Below are 23,990 nucleotides of genomic sequence, written 5' to 3' on the forward strand. Positions count from 1 at the left end.
TGATACAAAAACCACCAGAGCGGTACTTCCCCAACACAAAAAACATGGAAAACTGGATGAACATTCGACAGATATGGTGATAAACTAACTCATAGAACAAGGGTCCAACAACAGGTAGTCTCAAACAGGCCCAAGCACCTCAGCTCACTTACTAGTCACAACTCTCTAAACTTAGCATCAAACTCCAATCATCATATCTCCATAGCGATGTATTATATTCCATTTCGACTAAGTCGTGCGGGCACTTACCTTTTCCACCTTGGTAAGCGTACCCTCAACCCAATGATAAGTAAAGACGTAAATAAATAAATCAGTCAAGCGGAAGAGAATAATCATGTAAGTCTTACAATACTATATAATAGAAATAGTGCGGAAGTAAGGAAAATCCCCCCAAGGTCTGGTCTAAGCCATACAAGAGCATCTAAGTGAAATTATACAAGTCTGGAATATAATAACAATACATCAATTTGTCTATGTCTCAGAATAGAAATTTAGACATAAATAAGAAGAATCTTCAAGGCGACAGACGTCTCGTGCTCACCCTGTAGATTCGAAGCAATTCTCAGAGCGACTTTCATCCACAAGAAACAGAAGTAGATCTAACCTGGGATTCTGCATTCATAAAGGAATGCAGCAAGTGTAGGTCAGTACAAAACCACAGTACTAGTAGGTATCATCGGCCGACCAGGTATAGCTAACATAATTCAGACAATAAAGCAAGATAGGCAAATAAATCAATAAGTATAATTCAAAAATAATTGGAACCAAGTACACATCATCGCCTAAGTAGAGTATCTAAAACCAAATGTGCCAAGTCTCAATATGTACAATCCGAAACCAACATCACAAGTAAAACACCAAATCATCTCAATATAAGTGATGCAATGCAATGCAATACCATGAAAATGTTATGTACACATATACTCCGGACGGAGATATCGACATCTCGGTAGCACAACTCAAGGTGACTCGTGAAGTCTAAGTGCCACTCGCCTCGAATCTTTGCCCAACAAACAGACGAGACCCAGGATCTTTGCCCACGGGGGGTTCTCACAGACACCACCCTGGGGGACCCCTGGAGTCCATGCACTCACTCAATTCACTATTCCGGAATGAATATCAGAAATCGGACTCTCACGTCACTCAAGTAAAAGTCAAGCCCAGCTCATCACAATGTCTCATCAAGTATCAACTCACAATCCACGATTCCAGAACGAACATTAGATATCGGACTCTCACGTCACTCAAGTAAAATTAAGCCCAACTCATCATAGTGTTTCAGCAAGTATCATCAAGGTATCAACAGTGTGTCATGAATGGATGAGAATGCGTGCAATGCATGTGTCAACATCAATAATTTGATCAATATCACAAGTACTAACATGGGTGTGCCAACAACATATCAATGTCACAAGTACCAACATGGGTACACCAATAATATATCAGTGTCACAAGTACCAACATGGGTACGCCAACAATATCAGTGTCACCAGTACCAACATGGTTACGTCAACAATATCAGGAAAGACTACATAAGTCATATAGAAATCTATCCCCGTATCAACATCAACCCGTAAGATACTACAATATCACAATCAAGGTGGAACAACAAATTCCAATATGTACTAACAACATGTGGCATCAAGCCAACACAATAGAACAATCAAGTCACAACACAATGGGGTGGTTAGCCCCAATCACGCAATTGGGCCCAACCTAAGACAATATACAACCCAACTTCATACCCGAAGGTTTACATGCTTTATATGATAATATAATTTAAATATATGTTTCGCTATACGAAGTATCACCAAGGGTAAGCCATAACCTACCTGGAAGGCCGAACAACAATATCACCAATAATCACACCTTAGCATTTCCTTTCCTTGAGCCTCGAGATCAAGAAATTCTATTCATATTGAAATCTAGATTAGAAATCATGAAGATCGATACCTATATTGCTATCATTCAAATTGGGTCAAAACCAACCTAGAATTTAGGGAAACGGGGCCCACAAAGGCAAAACGGGAATTCAGGGGTAACTTATCTAATTAAACACTAGGTGATTAAAACCCACCAAATAATTGATAAATTAACTCAAGGATTCATCCAATTTCGAAATCCAAGAAAAGCCCCCAATTTGGGTATAAACCTTAACTCTTAAATTCAAGAATTCAATACTAATAATGGAAGGTATATGATTATCAACCTTAGATACGTCATAATCTAGCATAAACCCAATCAATTTCATCATTTAAAACAACTTAGGAAGTCTAACCATTTTTATGAACTTCTCAAGAAAGACCCATTAAACCTTCTTCATGAAAAAACCCCAATTTCCTACTTTAGAAATCATGGATTAAAGCTTAAATCACGTGAATGAATCAAAGGGAAATACTTAGATTATGGTTTAGACCTTACCCCATGGAATAAACTTGAAGAACATCCTTGAATTCTCCCAAACCCAAACTTTCAAGATGAGAAAAACTCCAACAACATTAATAGCCAAAAACGCCCAGATGTTCTACCTCGTTTCGTGTGCCAAAAGATCTCAAAACTCGCTTTTGATACCTCCAATGAATTCCTCGTGAAATTTCAGTCAAGTTAGGCTTTTGAATCACTCCATTTGACCATATAGTGAAGGAGATATGGTGGTTTCAATATTTGAAATAGTGCAGTTTTTTAAATACGACTTTAGTGACAATTTCATAATTATTCTAAAATATATGGCAACCGAATTCTTAGTAAAATGACCATAAATCTCTCATACGATGTCGAAACTTGATGATTTCAGTTGATATGGTTCCAAAATTACAATATGGGTATAATGGTTCAATTGAAACACAAATCAATGGTCGTTTGCTCAATATGGTACCCTTATGCTCAAATCGACGTCGAAACCGAAAACAATCACCATACAACCCAAACTTATCCAAAACTCATCGGAATCTAACCAAACTTTGTGGACATGTCCAAAATCACCATACAAACTTATTGAAACTTTCAAAACACCGAGGCGGGATCATCATGACCTCATGTTGACCGTGGTCAACTCCAATTCTAACTTAACTAGTCTCTCAACCAAAGACCCAAATCACACCCGACCCTTTGGGAACCAAACCAATGACACCACAAAGTCATAAATCACCCTCCGGGCCTATTGGAGAACTGTCGAAATTCGATTACGGGTATGTTTACCTAAAAGTCAACTTCGAGTCAAACGGTTTTCGCTTTAAGACCAAATTTTCTAAAAGTCATTCCAAAACCCAAAACGAGGCCTAGGTGTCACGACCCAACTGGAGGGCCATGACGGGTACCCGAAGCTAGCATACCGAGCACCAACTGCCAGACTTATCATCAAACTCAACTTGAACATATATCATTCCCAACACAAGCTTATCATGAAATGATCTTCGAATGCCTCTCATAACATAAATGCACATAAGCCCACGAAGCTACAAAATAATATACAAGATATACACCAAGGAGATCATGAGACATCTACTACCTACATATATGTATCTACGATCCTCTACTAGAATACTGAAAACATAAGGACGGGACAGAAACCCGCCATGCCCCAAGTATGTACACAAAAGAATATACCAAATAGCGGCAACTCCGGAGTAGTGGAGTACTCCTGAAAATCAGCTGAGTAAGCTCCTAAGTATCTGTGCCGTCCCCCTGTCTACCTGCGAGCATGAATGCAGCGTCCATAAAAGAAAGGACATCAGTACGAACAATGTACTGAGTATGTAAGGCATGTATAACAATACAATGAAGAAATAAGAGAGCATAAGATGAAGAGGTAACTTGTAAATGATTGCCTCTTAGAGCGGAGTCATGCATGCTAACTTTTATAATTAAAACATCATCATCTCATATATACATACATAAACTGCCTGACCACATAGGTACGGTGTGATCATCATTAGCCGCGTCCAGACCTCCCGCGTCTGGGGTAACTATCTCATGCCGCCCACTAATGGTGTCTGCCTAGCCACATAGGCACGGTGTTATTATCATCATAGCCGCCCACTTACGCCCAGCGTAGTGGTGCCTGCCGGACCAACTAGGCACGGTATAATCATACATGAAAATAACATAAAGCATGCATGAGAGCCCAAATGAAAGCTACAACGCTATCGGAGTAACGTAAGGTCGGTAACCTCCAATTATATTATGGATCAAACATCATCGCTAGGTCTCACCTTGAAGGAACTAGTATCATCAGGTGAGACGTCCAACAATGAATAATATCAAGGAAATTATGAACTAAGATCATTAAGCTCATAATAGCATCACTTCATAAGCTTTGGGATCTCTATAAGTAAAATCATCATCATCATCATCACAGAACACATCTTTTCTCTTTCTCATAAGAAGCTCTTAAGAACTTTTAGCTCTTAACTTTTTGGAATGTAAGAAGGTCATGGAAGCATAGAGAGGAAATCATAATATAGAAGTCATGCCTTTGAAAGAAAGAGACTAGCCTTACATACCTTTCACGTCTCCTTAACGACTAAACGTTCTCCTTCCAAGCTCACAACTCTTCATTCAAGAGAATTCGTACTAAATTAGATCATTTAAAACATGCTTAGGTCTAAACTAAAGCGGTTAAGAGCGAAGGAAAATTGGGCAGCATTTCCTTTGTTTCGACAACTTTCTCCATATAATAAACAACTCCAAAACAGCAATAGCAACACCCATAATATCATAATCAATAGATTTCTCAGGTTAAACATTGTTCACTTCTCAAATTCACTTTCAAAGTCATCCATAACCTTGACTACAATACAACACCATACTCATTCTTCACATAATACTTCCTCAACGATAGTAGCATCATTCATAACAAGATTATACTCATCTTATACTAAGAATCATGACCCAAATTACCTTACTACTCAAAATGCCATTATTTCCATATTTGAGCTCATACTCTACTTTCTTCTCTAATCCAAGTCTTTCAACCACTCAATACTTTTAATAACATGAAATAGAAGTAAAAGTCACCTTTGATTATATAGGAATGATATATGAATGAAGATACTTCACTTGAGAAAACCCTAACTTCAATTCCAAAGGAAACCTTGACTTCTATCAACCTTAGTGAGCATCCACACACTTGATTCTTTTGATTCTTGGCAATTAATCCTTGATTTCTCTTATATTAGTGCGGATGGTGTGCGGAATGTTCTAGAGCTTTCAAGAGGTGTGGAGAGTGTGGGAAATGGATTAAATGATCATGGGTCATATATATATAAAAGAGGAAAAATCTGGAAAAAGTGACCGGATTGAGTTATACGGTCCGTATAAGTGACCGTATATTACCATCAGGGATTGGCCTTCTCTGCAAAGGTTATATGGACCGTATAAAGTTATACGGACCGTATAAGTGGTCGTATAACTCTACTTTTCAAAAATTATTCTCGTTAATTTGTTCGATCTCAAATCCTTATAGAACCTTCTTGGCACTTGTATAACACCTCATTAACCATCCAAGGATCCCTATAGCTTCTCCTCAAGACATTACTAATTAATCATTAGCTCGATAATTACTAAACCTTCCCAAACACAACTTATACTTCACTTCCTTCATTGAATTTAACTTCTCCACTTCATAACACTTCAAAAATATTGTAGTATACACCTTTAAGCTACCAAATACCCTCCTTTAGGTCATATGGACTTCATGTTCACCTTAAGCTCGCGTTAACCCATTCACAGCACATCACAACGAAATGTCCGAGGTGTAACACTAGGGAACTGTGCCACCGTCCCCGCGGATCAAAATAGTACTAACAAGGCTCGGGGATGAGTCAACGGGGGCAAAAAGGTAAAAAGGCAATAACGACCAAACGGGTCGTTACTTCAGATACCAATTAAATAATCGCTCATCCTCGAGCGATAAGGGAATGAAACGAGGGAATAGTACCTAACTCGCCAAATAACTGGGAATATCTTTCACGTATCTCAGACTCAGTCTCCCAAGTAGCCTCCTTAATCGGACGATGCTTCCACTGACTTCCACTGATGCAATCTGAATCCTAAAGAATAATGTAAGACCTTTCGGAATGGTACTTCCTTAGCATAGGCACATGAAAAATCGGAGGAACACCCAACATCTTCAACTTTACGAAGAACCTCAAATGCATCAAACCAATCCCACGGGAGAACGACACCTCCTACCATATAAAGCCTAACTTGAACCATGCTGACCTGGAATAACTCTCGAATATTACCAATAGTCGTTTGAACTGACTCCGAATTCTCGAAACCAATCACAGTCCTATCGCACCTTTGTGGCAGTCAATTCTCATCTTTTCCTCATGCATAACAAATCATATCTATAACTTTCGACTCCACAAGTTGAGTCCTATCCGAGTTATCAACTTAGTACCGAGGAGCTATACCTTACGATTTCAATCTTCATGTTTCTCAACCTGTACCCGATACGCAAATCAGATAAACCCCGAACTTTCGACGCAAAACCTTTAGCCTCATATAGAAATTATATAACCATCGAACCTCTCATAGTACCACTTCGATATGTTCGTAAATTCTCGAAAAGTATCCAATCTTACATTGTCGCTCGAAATCTCATGCAATCACCCCCAAGTCTTTAATAACCAAAAGCGCTTACCCAAACTGTCCAGTCAATACTACTTGCAACATAAAATATCACTTCGAGTAGGGTCTTACCTGAAAAATATAACTCTAGTCCTCGTATGATAAGGGTTCCACAATCTTCTCTCTTAAGGCATGCTAACTCAACCACTGTAGAAGGTCACAAAACTTATCCGACGGTGTAACACCAAGCCATTTTTTTTTATAAACCTCAACAAGTCGGTTCACTGAAATATGTTTCTCACTAGTCGCGGACCACGAACCTCACGGAACTCTGTCATATCACATAATCCATCGCCGTAATTTCTTTCTTAAGTTCACGCAGCAAACACATCTCAACTGGAATATGTAAGAAGATGACACCATAATCCACACTGACCCAAGAAATCCCCAAGATGTAGCCTTTTTCTTATCGATTCATAATCAACTATACCTTTTCTCGACTCGTCAATTCCCAAATTTTCTAATCACTTCTCAATCATCGATACCATAATCCACTCCATCGAATACCACATAATCATAAACCTTGCAAACTAGCCGATTTATTCTTGGAGATAGGATCGTACCACACACTCTGCACATTAGCGTTTCCTTAACACTTACCACTCTGAACTGAACGCTCTCTAAATCCGGCATATCACACAACAGTATCACTAATGTCCTTATGTATCCCACTGAATCATCCTTTCCCCAATTGCCTTACTCAATTTTCAAAATTTATACCGAACTCAACTCAGGTAGCCCAACCAACAAATCATGATTTAAAAGCCTAGAAAGAACATTCATTATACCCACTTTTAATCTTCCATCACTTAACGATCTAACGAGGTAAAGGGATTCTAATATAGTTAGGGTAATGGAATAGCCAAGAGATTAAAAGGACTTACCACCAAGTATCTTCTCCAAGAACACTCTAGAATTGTTCCCAAAAGCTCAATTTTCGGAATAGAAATAAATGAGGGACTAAGGGCTTTTAATACACAATTAACAAAATAACCAGGCATGATACCGTTATAGCGGCTACGGGACCGCTGCGGCGGTCCTGCCTCAGCGGCCAATCATACCTCCACGACAATCATAACCAAAACACATGGCCGCCCCAACGGTATGGTAACCGCTATCGTGGTGCTGCTGGTGTAACACTGGTTCTGCCATAACGAGCACCAGTACTAGATTTCCCAAATAATCCAACTCAATCCCGAAATCCCGACTAATACCCGAGGCCATTTGCTCATAAACCACATACACAGACATACACAAAAACACGCTACGAATGTACCTGTGGCCTCAGAATTCCCAACGGAGGTCTCGTTGACCGAGTTAACCCCCGATACCTCAATACCAACTTCCCAACCCAAGTCCCAAAATGTATCCGAATGCATTGGGAATCGAACCAAATATACACACAAGTTCTAAAAGACCATCCGGACCTCTTGGAATCGACAGATTTCCAAAAAAGGTTTGTTTGCTTAAAAGTCAACTTTGAGTCAACACTTTATCACTTAAAGCCAATTTTTCCCAAAAATTATCAAAATCATTCCTGAACACCTCGGGAAGCGTGTCAACGGTCCCCTCGGTTCAAAAGTGAGCTAACCAAGCTCTCACATCATTAACTTGCGCTTCAACGACTTCTTTTTTGCCCTTAACCTCGAAGACATCAATCAACCTCATCGGTCACACCTTTTACCGTATGTCGTGGTATAATGTCCCTATAGTCCAATCACAACTCGAGTACCCATATTACCTCACCTCCAGTCTTACGAACCTTAATCCCCCTGAATCCAATAGCAAGATGCCTCATTGTAATCCATCAATTCTCGTATTTCATTTCAAATTACTTTTATCACTAACAAGCAACAAACGCTCAAATCCACTCGATCCTCTAAACTAATCATCCACTTTAAGCTCGACAAACCACATAACAATATTCATACTTCTCCTCAAATCTAAGTGAAACAACTAGTAACTCCTCACGTCATTAACTCATCGCATTCACCCATAATTAAAGTCATTTCTATCAGTTGATTACTAATTCCTCAGAAGTCCACAACCCAGACATTTTGCCGATCAAACGATGTGCCCATAACATTCACTTAATATCCGGGTAGTCCTTTAATATCAACGAGCTTATATCAAGAACAGCTTGTTTGCACCAGTCAGAGCCTTATCCCGACAACCATGCCGGATACCATTTTCTTTCCTTCCCAACCTCTCAAAAAGTACTCATGTCCAAGATATTCTAAAAAGTCGTGCTTCGCCACACACTTTCCACAAAAGCTTCCTCCATGACCTTATTGTCAACTTCTTTTCTTTATTACCCGCGATCACAATACATTTCCCACACTCGATGTCATTACCAAACTTACACTTGTTCTCACATACCGAAGTCTAATACTCTACCGTTGCTGAATCGTTGATCCGCCATTGGTCCGCCAGTGTCACGCGTACCATCATAAAGCCTTAACAAAGCTAAAGTTAACCGATCATATCATCGGGTAATCCACTATTGTTAAGCCATAACTGCATTTTGTCACTTTTGAGCAACCCAATGCTGAAACATGGAGACCCTGTAACCCTCTAAACTATCCTTCCCATTTCTCACGAACTTTCACAATAAACGAGTCTATTCGTGACTCCTCACAGCAACTAAGTCTAACCGCGACTCCATACAATCGAAACCTCAGGGTGTAACTAGTGACTGAAATGGATCATGCAGTAGAATCACGATAACACATCTCGTACCATACCACGACACGTCATAGATCAACCATTTTCATAAAAATTAAGGACGAGTGTCCTCCCTCCGTGGTTGATTAAAGTAGAAAGTTCAGATACCAATTGGAATCGACTAGATACCAATTTGAATGAAGTTGCACGAGAGAATGAAAGAATTGAAATTTCCTAAATGTCCTATAGCCTCTCGCAGATAAGTACGGAGCTTATCGTACCGATAAACTGTACTAGACACGCTCTTGTATTATAATCCATTACATAATATCGTTCGTTGTTGCGGCATCACTGTTGCGGCCTCGTTACCGCCGTGGCGGTAACGGGCCTGTTATTTCATTAAGTGTGTATTAAATAAGCCCTTAGTCTATCATTTATTCCCATTTCAAAATTAGAGCTCTTGGGGTCTGTTCTTAGAGATTATTGGAGAAAACTCTTGGAGGTAAGTCTTGCTATCCTTTTACTTGCTCTTTGTTCCTAATCATCATAGATTCCTATTTCCCTTAGTAATTTCTTAGTAATGGAAGATAAAAGTGGAGATAATGAATGTTCTATCTAGGCTTATTAATGATGAAATTGATAGTATTTGTGCTAGATTTTGATGAATCTAAGGTTATTAATCGTTTATCTTCCATTATTAGTGTTTAATTCATAAATCAAAGAGTTAGGGTTTATACCTAAAATTGGGGGTTTTACTTCAAATTTGAAATTAGGGGATTCCATAAGCTAAATTAGCAACTAGTTGTTGGGTCATGATCACCTAGTGCTTAATTTGATATTTCACTCCTGAATTTCCCGTTTTGACCTTATGGGCCCTGTTTCCCCAAATTTTAGGGTTGGTTTTGACCTAAATTGAATGATAGCAATATTAGTATCGTTCTTCATGATTTCTAATCTAGATTTCGAATATGCCTAGACTTCTTTGATACTGAGGCTCAGCGGAAGGGCAAGGTTATAGAGTGGTTTGTTGGTGTTGATGTTCGGCCATCCAGGTAGGTTATGGCTTACCCTTGGTGCGACTTCGTTTACCGAAGCATATATTAAGATGATATTGTCGGAGAAAGCATTTAAACCTTCGGGTACGAAGTTGGGTTAGATATTGTCTTAGGTTGGGCCCTGTTGCGTGATTGGGGCTAGCCACCCCGTTGTGTTGTGACTTGTTTGTTCTGTTGAGTTGGCTTGATGACACGTGCTATTAGTAGATATTGGAATCTATTGTTCCATCTTGTTTGTGATATTGTAGTATCTTACATGTTGACGTTGAGATGAGGATAGAGTTCTATATGACTGGTGTGGTCTTTCATGATATTGTTAACGGACCCGTGTTTGGTACTTGTGATATTAATCTAACTATTCATATAGACTCATACATCGCATGCATTCACATCTCTCACGATATATTGTTGATATATTATTGATACATTATTGATACTTGACGAAACACTGTGATGAGCTGAGCTCAGTTTGCATGAGAGTGATGTGAGTAGTCCAATATCCGATGGTTGTCCCAGAATCATGGATTAGGTGATATGAGAGTTCGTGATCCGAGCTCATTTATCGGAGCGGAACGAGTGTACGATGCCGAAGGTCTCTTGCCGGGTGGGATGATATTGATATTGTGAGGTGTCCATGTGTGGCATGTTGATAGTTGATATGAGATCCTATCGTTGTCATCGTCATGCTTACATATGAGTTTCTTTCATACTTGCGTTTCCATACTTGGAATCATACTTGCACATTCATCTTGCATTTATACATATATATAAGGCATATTTGACAGGGGGTGACGATGTGGACTATGTTGTGGCAGTTCATGTATATATATAAGGCACATTTGACAGGGGGTGACGATGTGGACTATGTTGTGGCATTTCATGTATATATATAAGATACATTTGACAGGGGGTGACGATGTGGACTATGTTGTGGTAGTTCATGTATATATATAAGGCACATTTGACAGGGGGTGACAATGTGGCCTATGTTGTGGAATTTCATGTATATATAAGGCATATTTGACAGGGGGTGATGATGTGGCCTATGTGTTATAGCATATATGCAAGTAAGGTACATTTGACAGGGGGTGACGATGAGACCTATTGTGATTGTGCTCGTGATCCGATGAGGCATTCCGGAGCAAGTGATATGTGGACACCGTGGGTTCCCCATGGGTTGTGCTACCGGAACATTGATACTTCCGTCCGAAGTACATGTGTACACTACATTGCATCGCATTGGCATTCTTACATCATTGCATTGCATTACATCTTGCCTTATATTGTGATAATCCGGTGTTGTACTTATGTTGATTGTCTTCGGATTGGATATATATTGAGATTTGGCATACTTGGGTTTAGATTCTTCAACCTAGGTGATGACGGATACTTGTTTCTGATCGTGTATGACTTATACTTGTTGATTTATCTGCCTATCCTGCTTCATTGTCTGAATTGTTTTAGCTATACTTAGTCGGGTGATGATACCTACCAGTATTGTTGTTTTCTACTGACCTGCACTTGCTGCATTCCTTTATGAATACAGAGTATCAGGTTGGGTCTGCTTCCATCTCTCGTGGTTAATCATCGTCATCAGCATTTTTTGCGAGTTTCCAGGGTGAGCACGAACCTTTCGCTGCCTTGAAGACTCTTCCTATTTTATGTCTTACTATTCTTATTCAGAGACATAAATGGATTTATGTAATTGTATATTTTCATTAGATGCTCTTGAATGACTTAGACTAGACCCAGGGGCATTTTCCTTATTCCGCACTATTCAATTATATATCATTGTGAAACTTACGCATTTATTCTTTTACGCTTGCTTGATTTATTATTCATGTCTTTTGTTATCGTTGGGTTGAGAGTTCGCTTACCGAGGTGGGAAAGGTAAGTACCCACACGACTTAAGTCAAAATGGGTCGTGACATTTACTATTGTTAAACCGAACATATGATCGAGCAACCCACAAATGTTAAGCCATAAATGCACTCTGTCACTTCCGAGCAACCCAACGCTGAAACATGGAGACCTTGTAACCCTCTGAACTACCTTCTCATTTCTCACAAACTCTCACAATAAACGAGGTCTAATCGCGACTCCACACAATCGAATCCTTAGGCCATAACTAAAGACTGAACTTGATCACTTCCCGAATCAGAATAACTTATCGCACCCAAACCACAACACGTCATAGATCAACCATTCGCATAAAAATTTAAGGGTGAGTGTCCACCCTTCGAGGGTGATTAAGATAAGAAAATTCAGATACCAATTGGAATCGACTGGATACCACTTTGAATAAAGTCGCATGAGAGAATGAAAGAATTTGAAGTTTCCTAAATGTCTTATAGCCTCTCGCAGATAAGTACGGAGCTCATCGTACCGATCTGCAAAACTATACTAGACACGTTCTTGTATTGTAGACCGGGTAACCTAGGGCTCTGATACCAACTTGTCACGATTCATTTTACTAGGACGTGCGGGCACCTATCATTCCCACCGCAATAGGCGAACCCTTATCCTAATATAACCAATTTAAGTAAAGGCGGAAAAAATAAATATAGAATAAGTCTCAAATCACCCATATAAGATAAAGTGCAGAAATACTAAATACAACCCCATAGATCTGGTCTGGTCATACAAGAGCACTACCTACATACTACAAGTCTGAAAGATGATAAGGTCTCATAATACAACTGTCTCGAAATAAGAGTAAGACAAGTAAGTAAAGGAGGGAACATACGGGCAGCAGCCGTCATCGTGCTCACCCTTGAATGACTCTACAGCAGCCTCGCCAACAACCACTAGGAAAAAAAGTGGAACCTATCGAATACTTTGCATCCATAAAAGAATGCAGCAAGTGCAGGTCAGTACAAAGCCACAGTACTGGTAGGTATCATATGCCGATTAAGTATAGCTAACATAATTCAGACAAGAAAACAAGATAGGCAGATAAATCAACAAGTATAAGCCAAACATAATCAGAACCAAGTACACGTCATCACCTAAGTAGAGCATCTAAACCCAAATGTGCCAAGCCTCAATATATCAAATCTGAATCCAACATCACAAGTACAACACCAAATCATCTCAATGTAAGTCGTGATGCAATGCAATGCAATAATGTATGGATGCAATGTAATGCCATGCAAATGTTGTGTACACATGTACTCCGAACGGAAATACCGACATCTCAGTAGTACAACCCAAGGCGACTCGCGAAGTCTAAGTGCCACTCATCCTGAATCTTTGCCCAACAGACAGACGAGATCCCGGATCTTTACCCACGAGGGGTTCTCACCGGCACCGCCCTGGGGGACCCGCGGAGTCCAGGTACTATGTCGCTCCGTATCACACAGCACAGAGACGACCTTTCTACCCTTCACGCCTGCCGACCATGTCGTATCACACTGCATAGAATGCTTGCGCAATTAGTAGAAAACGTCCTAAGTATTTCAAAGCAACATAGGCCACATCGTCACCGTCCTGTCAAATTTGCCATATATATATATATGCAAGATGAGTGCTCAATGTATGATTCAAGTATGTAGATGACAACAACAAGATCTCTTATCACACTCATCTCTCTTTCACACAATCCACAATTCTGATACTATCATCGGATATCGGACTCTCACATCACTCTCATTAAAAAAAAACCGAGCTCAGCTCATTACAGGGCTTTATCAATTACCAACAGTGTATTCACAGTATATCATGAAATGAGAGTGCGTGCAATACTTGTATCAATATCAATAATTAGATCAATATCACAAGTACCGACATGGGTACTCCAACAATATATCAATGTCACAAGTACCAACATGGGTACACCAACAATATCTCAATGTCACAAGTACCAACATAGGTACGCAAACAATATCATGAAAGACTACACGTCATATAGAACTCTATCATCGTATCAACGTTAACCCGTAAGATACTACAATATCACAATCAAGATGGAATAACAGATCCCAATATCAACACACAACACGTGGCATCAAGCCAACATAATAGAACAGTCAAGTCACAACACAACAGGGTGGCTAGCCCCAATCACGCAATAGGGCGCAACCTAAGACAATATCCAACCCAACTTCATACCCGAAGGTTTACATGCTTTCTCCGACAATATCATCTAAATATATGCTTCGCTACACGAAGTCTCACCAAGGGCAAGGTATAACTTACTTGGATTGCTGAACAGCAACACCAACAAACACTCTATAGCCCTGCCCTTCTGCTGAGCCTCAAGATCAAAGAAGTCTAGGCATATTCAAAATATAGATTAGAAATCACGAAGAACGATACCTATATTACTATCATTCAAATTAGGTCAAAACCAACCTATATTACTATCATTCAAATTAGATCAAAATCTAGCATAAACTCCATCAATTTCATCATTAATAAGCCTAGATATAAATCCATCAAGACCCACTTTTAATCTTCCATTACTAAGGGCTAACAAGGAAAGAGGAATCCTTAAGATGATTAGGAACAATGAAATAGTAAGAATGTTAGGAGAGCGTACCACAAAGAATATTCACAATAATTCTCCAAGAACAGACCTCAAGAGCTTTATTTTTGTAATGTTGATAAAGAAAAGACTAGGGCTTTTTAATACACACATAATGAAATAACAGGCTCGATACCGCCACGGCGGCATCGGGGCTACAACAGTATCACCGCCCCAGCGCCCACACAGACAGCTGGGACTTTCTGTGCCAAATCATACTTGACCGACCCAGTGGCCATCCCACCGCAACAGCGACGCCTCTGGGACGGCACTAGTGCCGCATTGGCGGACACCAGGTACCAGAAACCCAATAATTTTCTAACTCTCAATTGAAATCCCGAACCTCTCCCGAGGCCACCTGCCCACAAGCCACATGCACAGACCCACATAAAAACACGCTACGAACGCACTTCGTGCCTCGAAATTTCCAACGGAGATCTCTTTGATCGAGTCAACCCCCAATACCTTAATTCCAAATTCCCAACCCAAGTCCCAAAATGCATCCGAGTACATTGGGAACCGAAATAGATATACCCACAAGTTCTAAACGACCATCTAGACCTTTCAAAATCGATGGATTTTCGATAAAGGTCCGTTTACCCAAAAGTCAACTTTAAGTCAATCTTTTTTTGCTTTAAGCCCAAATTTCACAAAAAGTCACCCGAATCAAATCTACATACCTCAAGAAGCATGTTAACGTTCCCCTCAGGTCAAAAGGGAGCTAACCAAGCTCGGGAAAGGTCAATAGGGCCGGAAATGCAATAACGACCAAACGGGTCATTACATCAGATACCAATTAAATAATCGCTCGTCCTCGAGCGACAAGGAAGAGAGGACGAAAAAATGCTCGAATCCGCAATAACTGAAGATATCGGCCACCCATGTCGGACTTCTCCTTACAGGAAAGATTCTCATCGAACAAAACTGAATCCCAATGAGTGATACAGAAACCACCAGGACGGTACTTCTCTAACACAAAAACATGGAAAAACCGGATGAACATTCTACTGATCTGGTGAAAACTAACTCATAGAACAAGGGTCCAACAACGGGTAGTCTCAATCAATCCCAAGCACCTTAGCTCACTTACCAGTCGCAACTCTCTGAACTTAGCTCAAGCTGCAGTTCTCATATCTCCATATTCGGATTTCTCTCGCAATGGATCCTCGAATAACCGAATCGCTTTACTCGAATCCTCTGATTTTATAAAACCGCAACTCCGAATGCAACCAAAAAGGCCCCATAACTACTTCCCCAACCAATGCAATCCTCTAAAACACAGTCACAACCATAGCCCATTCTGAACCAATGAAATACTCTGATTCCGCTAACCTTTCCTTTGCACTTTCTAGAGTCGTTTCTCGTACCGCGATTCTTTAGAAACATAAGAACACACATACCAGAATTCTTAACCCATAACTTACTTTTGTCAAAAAGAATCCTTAATTCATCTGCGATCTCTACACAATTCCATCAAAAACTGATCTTACCGACAACCAACTTGGCCAATTCAAAATCTTCTTAAACCTTCAAATCACAATGTAGGAACCATACTGCTGAATATCTTGTCGAGCAAAGAACTGATCACTATAGAGACCTCTCATAACAGTTCCTCCTCAAATCTGTACTAGGCTCATTATATACTCTTATTCTGTCCCGAATAACTGTTCCCAGAAAGTATCATCAAACCCACTAGAAAACCCTAACAAAGCTCAGTAAATCTGTCATACTTCAAATCTGAGCCTAAAAGTTTCGAATCCTGAGATATCTTCCTAGAAGTGTAATCATAGACCTTTAAGCTTAACTCGAACAACGCTGACCCTGAATGAATGCCCAACTCTCGAATATCACTTATAGTCATTAGAACTGACTCTGAATTTCGAAACTAACCACAGTCATACCACACATAACAAATTTTATCTATCGCTTTCAACTCAACAAGTCGAGTCCTATCCAAGTTATCAACTTAGTACCGAAGAGCTATACCTTACGATTTCAATCTTCATTTTCCCAACCTTTACCTGATACGCAATTCCGATACAAACTCGAACTTTTTAACGTAAAACCTGAAGCCTCATATAGTAATTATATAACCATCAAACCTCTCATAGTATCACCTCAATATAGTGTAAATCCTCCGAAAGTATCCAGTCTTACATTGCTTCTCTAAATCTCACGCAATCACCCCTAAGTCTTTAATAACGAAAAGCGCTTACCCAAATTGTTCAGTCAATACTACTTGCAACATAAAATATCACCACGAGCAGGGTCTCGCCTCGGAATTATACTCCAGCATCACATAATAGGTATTCCACAATCCTTTCTCTTAAAGCACACTGACTCATTCACCGTAGAATGTTACGAACTTTTCCAACGGTGCACCACCACGCCACTTCTTATAAACCTCAACATGTCGGTTCACTAAAATTTGCTTCTCACTAGTCGCTGATCACGAACCTCACGGAACTCTGTCATATCACATAGTCCATTCCTATAGATTTCCTTCTTAAGTTCACGCAACAAACGCATCTTAACTCGAATATGCAAGAAGACGACACCACAATCCATACTGGCCCAGGAGATCCCCAAGATGTACCGTTTTTCTTATGGACTCACAATTAACTATACATTTCCTCGACTCATCAATTTCCCAATTCTAATCAATTCACGATCATCAATACCGTAGTCAATCCTCAAACCTACTCAATCGAATACCGCATAATCATAAGTTCTGCAAGCTAGCCGAATCAACTCGAGAGATAGGATCATACCACACACTCTGCACATTAGAGTTTTCTTAATGTTTACAACTCAAAATTAAACACTATCTAAATCCAGCGTATCACACAACAGTCTCACTAATATCCTCATGTATCCCGCTGAAGCGTCCTTGCCCGAATTGCCCTACTCAATTTCCGAAATGTATACCCAAGTTAACTCAGTTAACCCAACTAACAAATCATGATTTAGAAGCCAGAAAGAATATTCCTTAAAACCATCATCGTCTATCCTATCATTTCAAGTACCCATGTTTAATAATCCCCTAACGTAACTAGTCCTCGAAGAATCACCTCTTACCTCAGTCTTACGAACCTCATTCTTCTAAACCCGATAGCAAAAAGCCTTATTGTAATACTAAATTGTCGTATTTCATTTCAAATCACTCTATCACTAAACCAATCATTCCTCTGAGCCGAACGAACCACAAACAGCATCCATACTCCTCCTCAAATCTAAGTGAAACAACTAGTAACTCCTCAAATTAAAACTCATCGCATACGCCCATAATTGAAGTCATTTCTATCAGTCGATCACTAGCGTCTCAGAAGCCTACATCCCAGTCAAATTTACCGACCAACGATGAGACCATAGCATTCACTTACTAACAGAGCAGTCCTTTAAAATTAACGAGCTTATATCAAGAATGACCCTTAGCACCCGTCGCAACCTTATTCTGACAACCTTGTCAGATACTAATTTTTTCTTTCCCATTATCACGAAAAGTACTCATATCCAAAATATTTTAAGAAGTCTTACTTCGCTACACACTTGCACAAAAACTTCCTTCCTGTCCTTATTGTCAACTTATTTTCTTTATTACTCGCGATCAGAATACGTCTGCCCACATTCATTTGTCATCACTAAACTTACAATTGTTCTCACCTACCGATTCTAATACTCTACCGTTGTTGAATCGTCGACCCGCCATTGGTTCACCAGTGTCACGCGCACCATCATAAAGCCTTGACAAAGCTAACGTCAAACCGATCATATCATCGAGCAACCCACTAACGTTAAGCTATAAATGCACTCTATCACTTCCGAGAAACCCAACACTGAAACATGGAGACCCTATAACCCTCTGAACTATCCTCTCATTTCTCATGAACTCTCACAATAAACAGGTCAAATTGCGACTCCACACAATCGAATCCTCAGGTCATAACTAAAGACTGAACTTGATCACTTCCCGAATCAGAATAACTTATCTCGCACCCAAACCACAACACGTCATAGATCAACCATTGGCATAAGAATTTAAGGGCGAGTATCCACCCTTCGAGGGTGATTAAGATAAGAAAATCCAAATAATAATTGGAATCGACTAGAACCAATTTGAATAAAGTCACACGAGAGAATGAAAGAATTTGAAGTTTCCTAAATGTCTTAAAGCCTCTCGCAGATAAGTATGGAGCTTATTGTACCGATCCGCAAAACTCTACTAGACACGCTCTTATATTATAGATCGGGTAACCTAGGGCTCTGATACCAACTTGTCACAACCCATTTTACAGGGACGTGAAGGCACCTATCATTCCCACTGCAATAGGAAAACCCTTATCCCAATATAACCAATTTAAGTAAAGGCGGAAGAAATAAATATGGAATAAGTCTCAAATCACCCATATAATATAAAGTGCTAAAATACTAAATACAACCCTATAGATCTGGTCTGGTCATACAAGAGCACTAACTACATACTACAAGTCTGAAAGAAGATAAAGTCTCATAATACAACTGTCTCGAAATAAGAGTAAGAAAGGTAAGTAAAGGAGGGAAAATCCGGGCAGCGGCCGTCATCGTGGTCACCCTGGAATGACTCTACAGCAGCCTCGCCAATCAACCATGAGGAAAAAGAGTGGAAACTATCTAATACTCTGCATCCATAAAAGAATACAGCAAGTGTAGGTCAGTACAAAGCCACAATACTGGTACGTATCATAGGCCGACTAAGTATAGCTAACATATTTCAGACAATAAAGAAAGATAGGCAGATAAATCAACAACTATAAGCCAAACATAATCAAAACCAAGTACACGTCATCACCTAAGTAGAGCATCTAAACCCAAATGTGCCAAGCCTCAATATATCAAATCTGAATCCAACATCACAAGTACAACACCAAATCATCTCAATGTAAGCAGTGATGCAATGTAATGCAATAATGTATGTATGTAATGCAATGCCATGCAAATGTTGTGTAGACATGTACTCCGGACGAAAATATCGACATCTCGATAGCACAACCCAAGGTGACTCGCGAAGTCTAAGTGCCACTTATCCCGGATTGTTGCCCAACAGACAGACGAGACCCTAGATCTTTGCCCACGGGGAGTTCTCACCGGCACCACCCTGAGGGACCCGCAGAGTCCATGTACTATGTCGCTCCATATCATATAGCATAGAGACGACCTTTCCACCCTTCACGCCGGCCGACCATCCCGTATCACACAACATAGAATGGTCGCACAATTAGTATAAAACCTCCCAAGTATTTAAAAACAACATAGGCCACATCATGACCGCCCTGTCAAATGTGCCTTATATATATATATATATATATATATATGCAAGATGAGTGCTCAATGTATGATTCAAGTATGCAGATGACAACAACAAGATCTCTTATCACACTCATTCTGCTCCGGTACATGACCTCGGATCACGAACTCTCATCTCTTTCACACAATCCACGATTGTGGTACTATCATCGAATATCAGACTCTCGTGTCACTCTCCTTTAAAAAAAATTGAGCTCAGCTCATCACAATGTTTCATCAAGTACCAACAGTGTATCCACAGTATATCGTGAGAATGAGAGTGCGTGCAATGCATGTATCAATATCAATAATCAGATAAATATCACAACTACCAACATGGCTACGCCAACAACATATCAATGTCACAAGTACCAACCTGGGTAGGCCAACAATATATCAATGTCACAAGTACCAACATGGGTACGCCAACAGTATATTAGTAGGACAAGTACCAACGTGGGTACGCCAACAATATCATGAAAGACTACACAATTCATATAGAACTATATCTTTGTATCAACGTCAACCCGTAAGATAATACAATATCACAATCAAGATGGAACAACAGATCTCAATATCTACTCACAACACGTGGCATCAAGCCAGCACAATAGAACAGTCAAGTCACAACACAACGGGGTGGCTAGCCTCAATCATGCAACAGCGCCCAACCTAAGACAATATTCAATCCAACTTCATACCCGAAGGTTTATATGCTTTCTCCAATAATATCATCTAAATATATGCTTCGCTACACGAAGTCTCACCAAGGGTAAGCCATAACCTACCTGGATGGCCGAAAGCAACACCAACAATCACTCTATAGCCTTACCCTTCTGCTGAGCCTCAAGATCAAAGAAGTCTAGGCATATTCAAAATATAGATTAGAAATCACGAAGAACGATACCTATATTACTATCATTCAAATTAGGTCAAAACCAACCCTAGAAATTTGGGGAAGACAGGCCCCACAAGGGCAAAACGAGAATCTCGGGGGTAAAATGTCAAATTAAACAATAGATGATCAAAACCCATCAACCAATTGCTAAATTAACTCAAGGACTCACCCAAATTCGAATTCAAGTAAAACCCCCAATTTTGGGTATGAACCCTAACTCTTGGATTCAAGAATTCAACACCAATAATGGAAGATATATCATTAACAACCTTAGATTCATCAAAATCTAGCATAAACTCCATCAATTTCATCATTAATAAGTCTAGATATAAATTCATCAAGACCCACTTTTAATCTTCCATTACTAACGGCTAACAAGGAAAGAGGAATCCTTAAGATGATTAGGAAAAATGAAATAGTAAGAAGGTTAGAAGAGCTTACCACCAAGAATCTTCACAATAATTCTCCAAGAACAGATTCCAAGAGCTCTATTTTCGTAATGTTGATAAAAGCAAAGACTAGGGCTTTTTAATACACACTAAATGAAATAACAGGCCCGATACCACCACGGTGGCATCGGGGCAGCAACAGCGTCACCGCCTCAGCACCCACACAGATCGCTGGGACAATCTGGGCCAAATCACACTTAGCCGCCCCAGCGGCCATCCCACCGCAACAACGGTACTGCTGGGATGGCACTGGTGCCGCATTGGCGGACACCAGGTACCAGAAACCCAATAATTTTCTAAGTCTCAATCGAAATCCCGAACCATTCCCGAGGCCACCTGCTCACAAACCACATACACGGACCCGCATAAAAACACGCTACGAACGCACTTGTGGCCTCGGAATTTTCAACGGAGATCTCGTTGACCGAGTCAACCCCCGATACCTTAATTCCAAATTCCCAACCCAAGTCCCAAAATGCATCTGATTGCATTGGGAACCGAAACAGATATACCCACAAGTTCTAAATGACCATCCAGACCTCTCGGAATTGACGGATTTTCGATAAAGGTCCGTTTACCCAAAAGTCAACTTTAAGTCAATCCTTTTTTGCTTTAAGCCTAAATTTCACAAAAAGTCGTCTGAATCAAATCTAAACACCTCGGGAAGAGTGTCAACGGTCCCCTCGGGTCAAAAGGGCACTAACAAAGCTCGGGAAAGGGTCAATAGGACCAAACGGGTCGTTACAATTTTGGTATTGTAATGAATTATTTTGAACCTCTCACTACTAAAAAAAAACTGGGATTTTCGACCAAAAATTTCGACCACACGAGGTCGAAAAGGCCTTTATTTCGATCAATTTTTAGACCACACGCGTAGGTCGCTAACAGGTAGGTCGAATGTTTTTTTCGACCACACGCGGTCGCAATCACATTCTACCGAAATTAAAGGAAAATTATTTTCGACCACATGTGGTCGAAAAATTATTTTTATATTAAATTATATATTTAACTTTTTCGACTACGTGTGGTCGAAAACACTATTTATATTTAAATATAAAAAAAATATTTTCACAATTTCGACCACAAGTGGTCGAAATTGTAAATTGAGCCCAGATTTTCGACCACATGTGGTCGAAATCTGGCAACCATATTGCTAAATTTCGACCACACGTGGTCGAAATTATATTTTTCTGGGTACAATTTCGACCACATGTGGTCGAAATTGTGAAATATCTGGGCTGATTTTCAACCACCTGTTCTGGGCTGGAATATTTTTTCCAGCATTTGCCTGTTTTGACATCCCACCTGCCAATTTTCAAATAACCAAATTCATCAACCAAAACAGTTATCCAATTCATCAACAATGCAACACAACAACCATAAACAATGTTCAAACACTTGAACACTTAAACATTGTCCATTCAAACACTTAAACATCATAAACTACGTTCAAACACTTAAACATCTTAAAATTAAAAGTACTTGTAGTTCAAATTAAAACTACATTCAAACCTTTAAACATAGCAGAATTAGAATCCAAAAGCACATTAATCAAAAAGGTCAACGTTCGGTGTTAGAGACATGATCCGTATCTTCCCCACTAGACTCATCGGCAAGAGCATGATTTATGTCAGCTTGTGACCAACGTTGTCTACCTTGGGAAGGTCGGGGTTGGCTAGGAGGCTGTGACCTACGAGCATCCCCAGGACACGGGGGAATCGGAAACGGCCGCGAATTAAGTAAGCTATTAATCTGGGCTTGCATACCCAACATCCTGGCGTCCGAGGAATTAAGTGTTCTTGTTAGCAGGTCAACTTGATGCTTCATAGCTTCATACTCCTTAGGATCGACTGTCCCATCATCAATAACACCTACGGCTTCAAGGGCCGACGGGTATCGACGAAAGGCTCGATTAGGCATCCCATAAACTGTCCCATGCCTTGTTGGGGGAGCAACCTTCTCAATCCATTGTTGTTGTATTAACGCGTCGGTCATCTACGTGGTACTTGGCTGAGTGGCTCGAAACTCCCCAAAGTGTTGTTGAAATTCGTTCTGAAATTGAAGGATACAATGTTAATAGTCTAATTTAGTACAAAAATATATTATTATTGTTAACTAACGACTTACCCAAGTTCGCTCAGCCCTTGGCTCAACCCATCGGTCTGTACAATCAGCGTTCTTCTCCTTCCTCGTGTGAGTAATCTTGAAGATCTCATCTTGAGGTACCCCCTGACCCCTCTGGAGCTCCTACAAACAAATAAAAATTAACAATTAAAAAAGTCCGTAAAAACTGTCCGCAAAAACAGTCTAAAAAAACAGTCCCAACAAAAAGTCCGCAAAAAACTATAAAAAAAAAACAGTCCCAAAAACAAAAGTCCACAAAAACAGTGCCAAAAAACAGTACAATAAAATGACCAAAAAAAACAGTCCTCAAAAAACAGTCC

This window comes from Lycium barbarum, chromosome 9 (genome assembly GCF_019175385.1).
Source record: "Lycium barbarum isolate Lr01 chromosome 9, ASM1917538v2, whole genome shotgun sequence".
Classification (NCBI taxonomy): Eukaryota; Viridiplantae; Streptophyta; class Magnoliopsida; order Solanales; family Solanaceae; genus Lycium; species Lycium barbarum.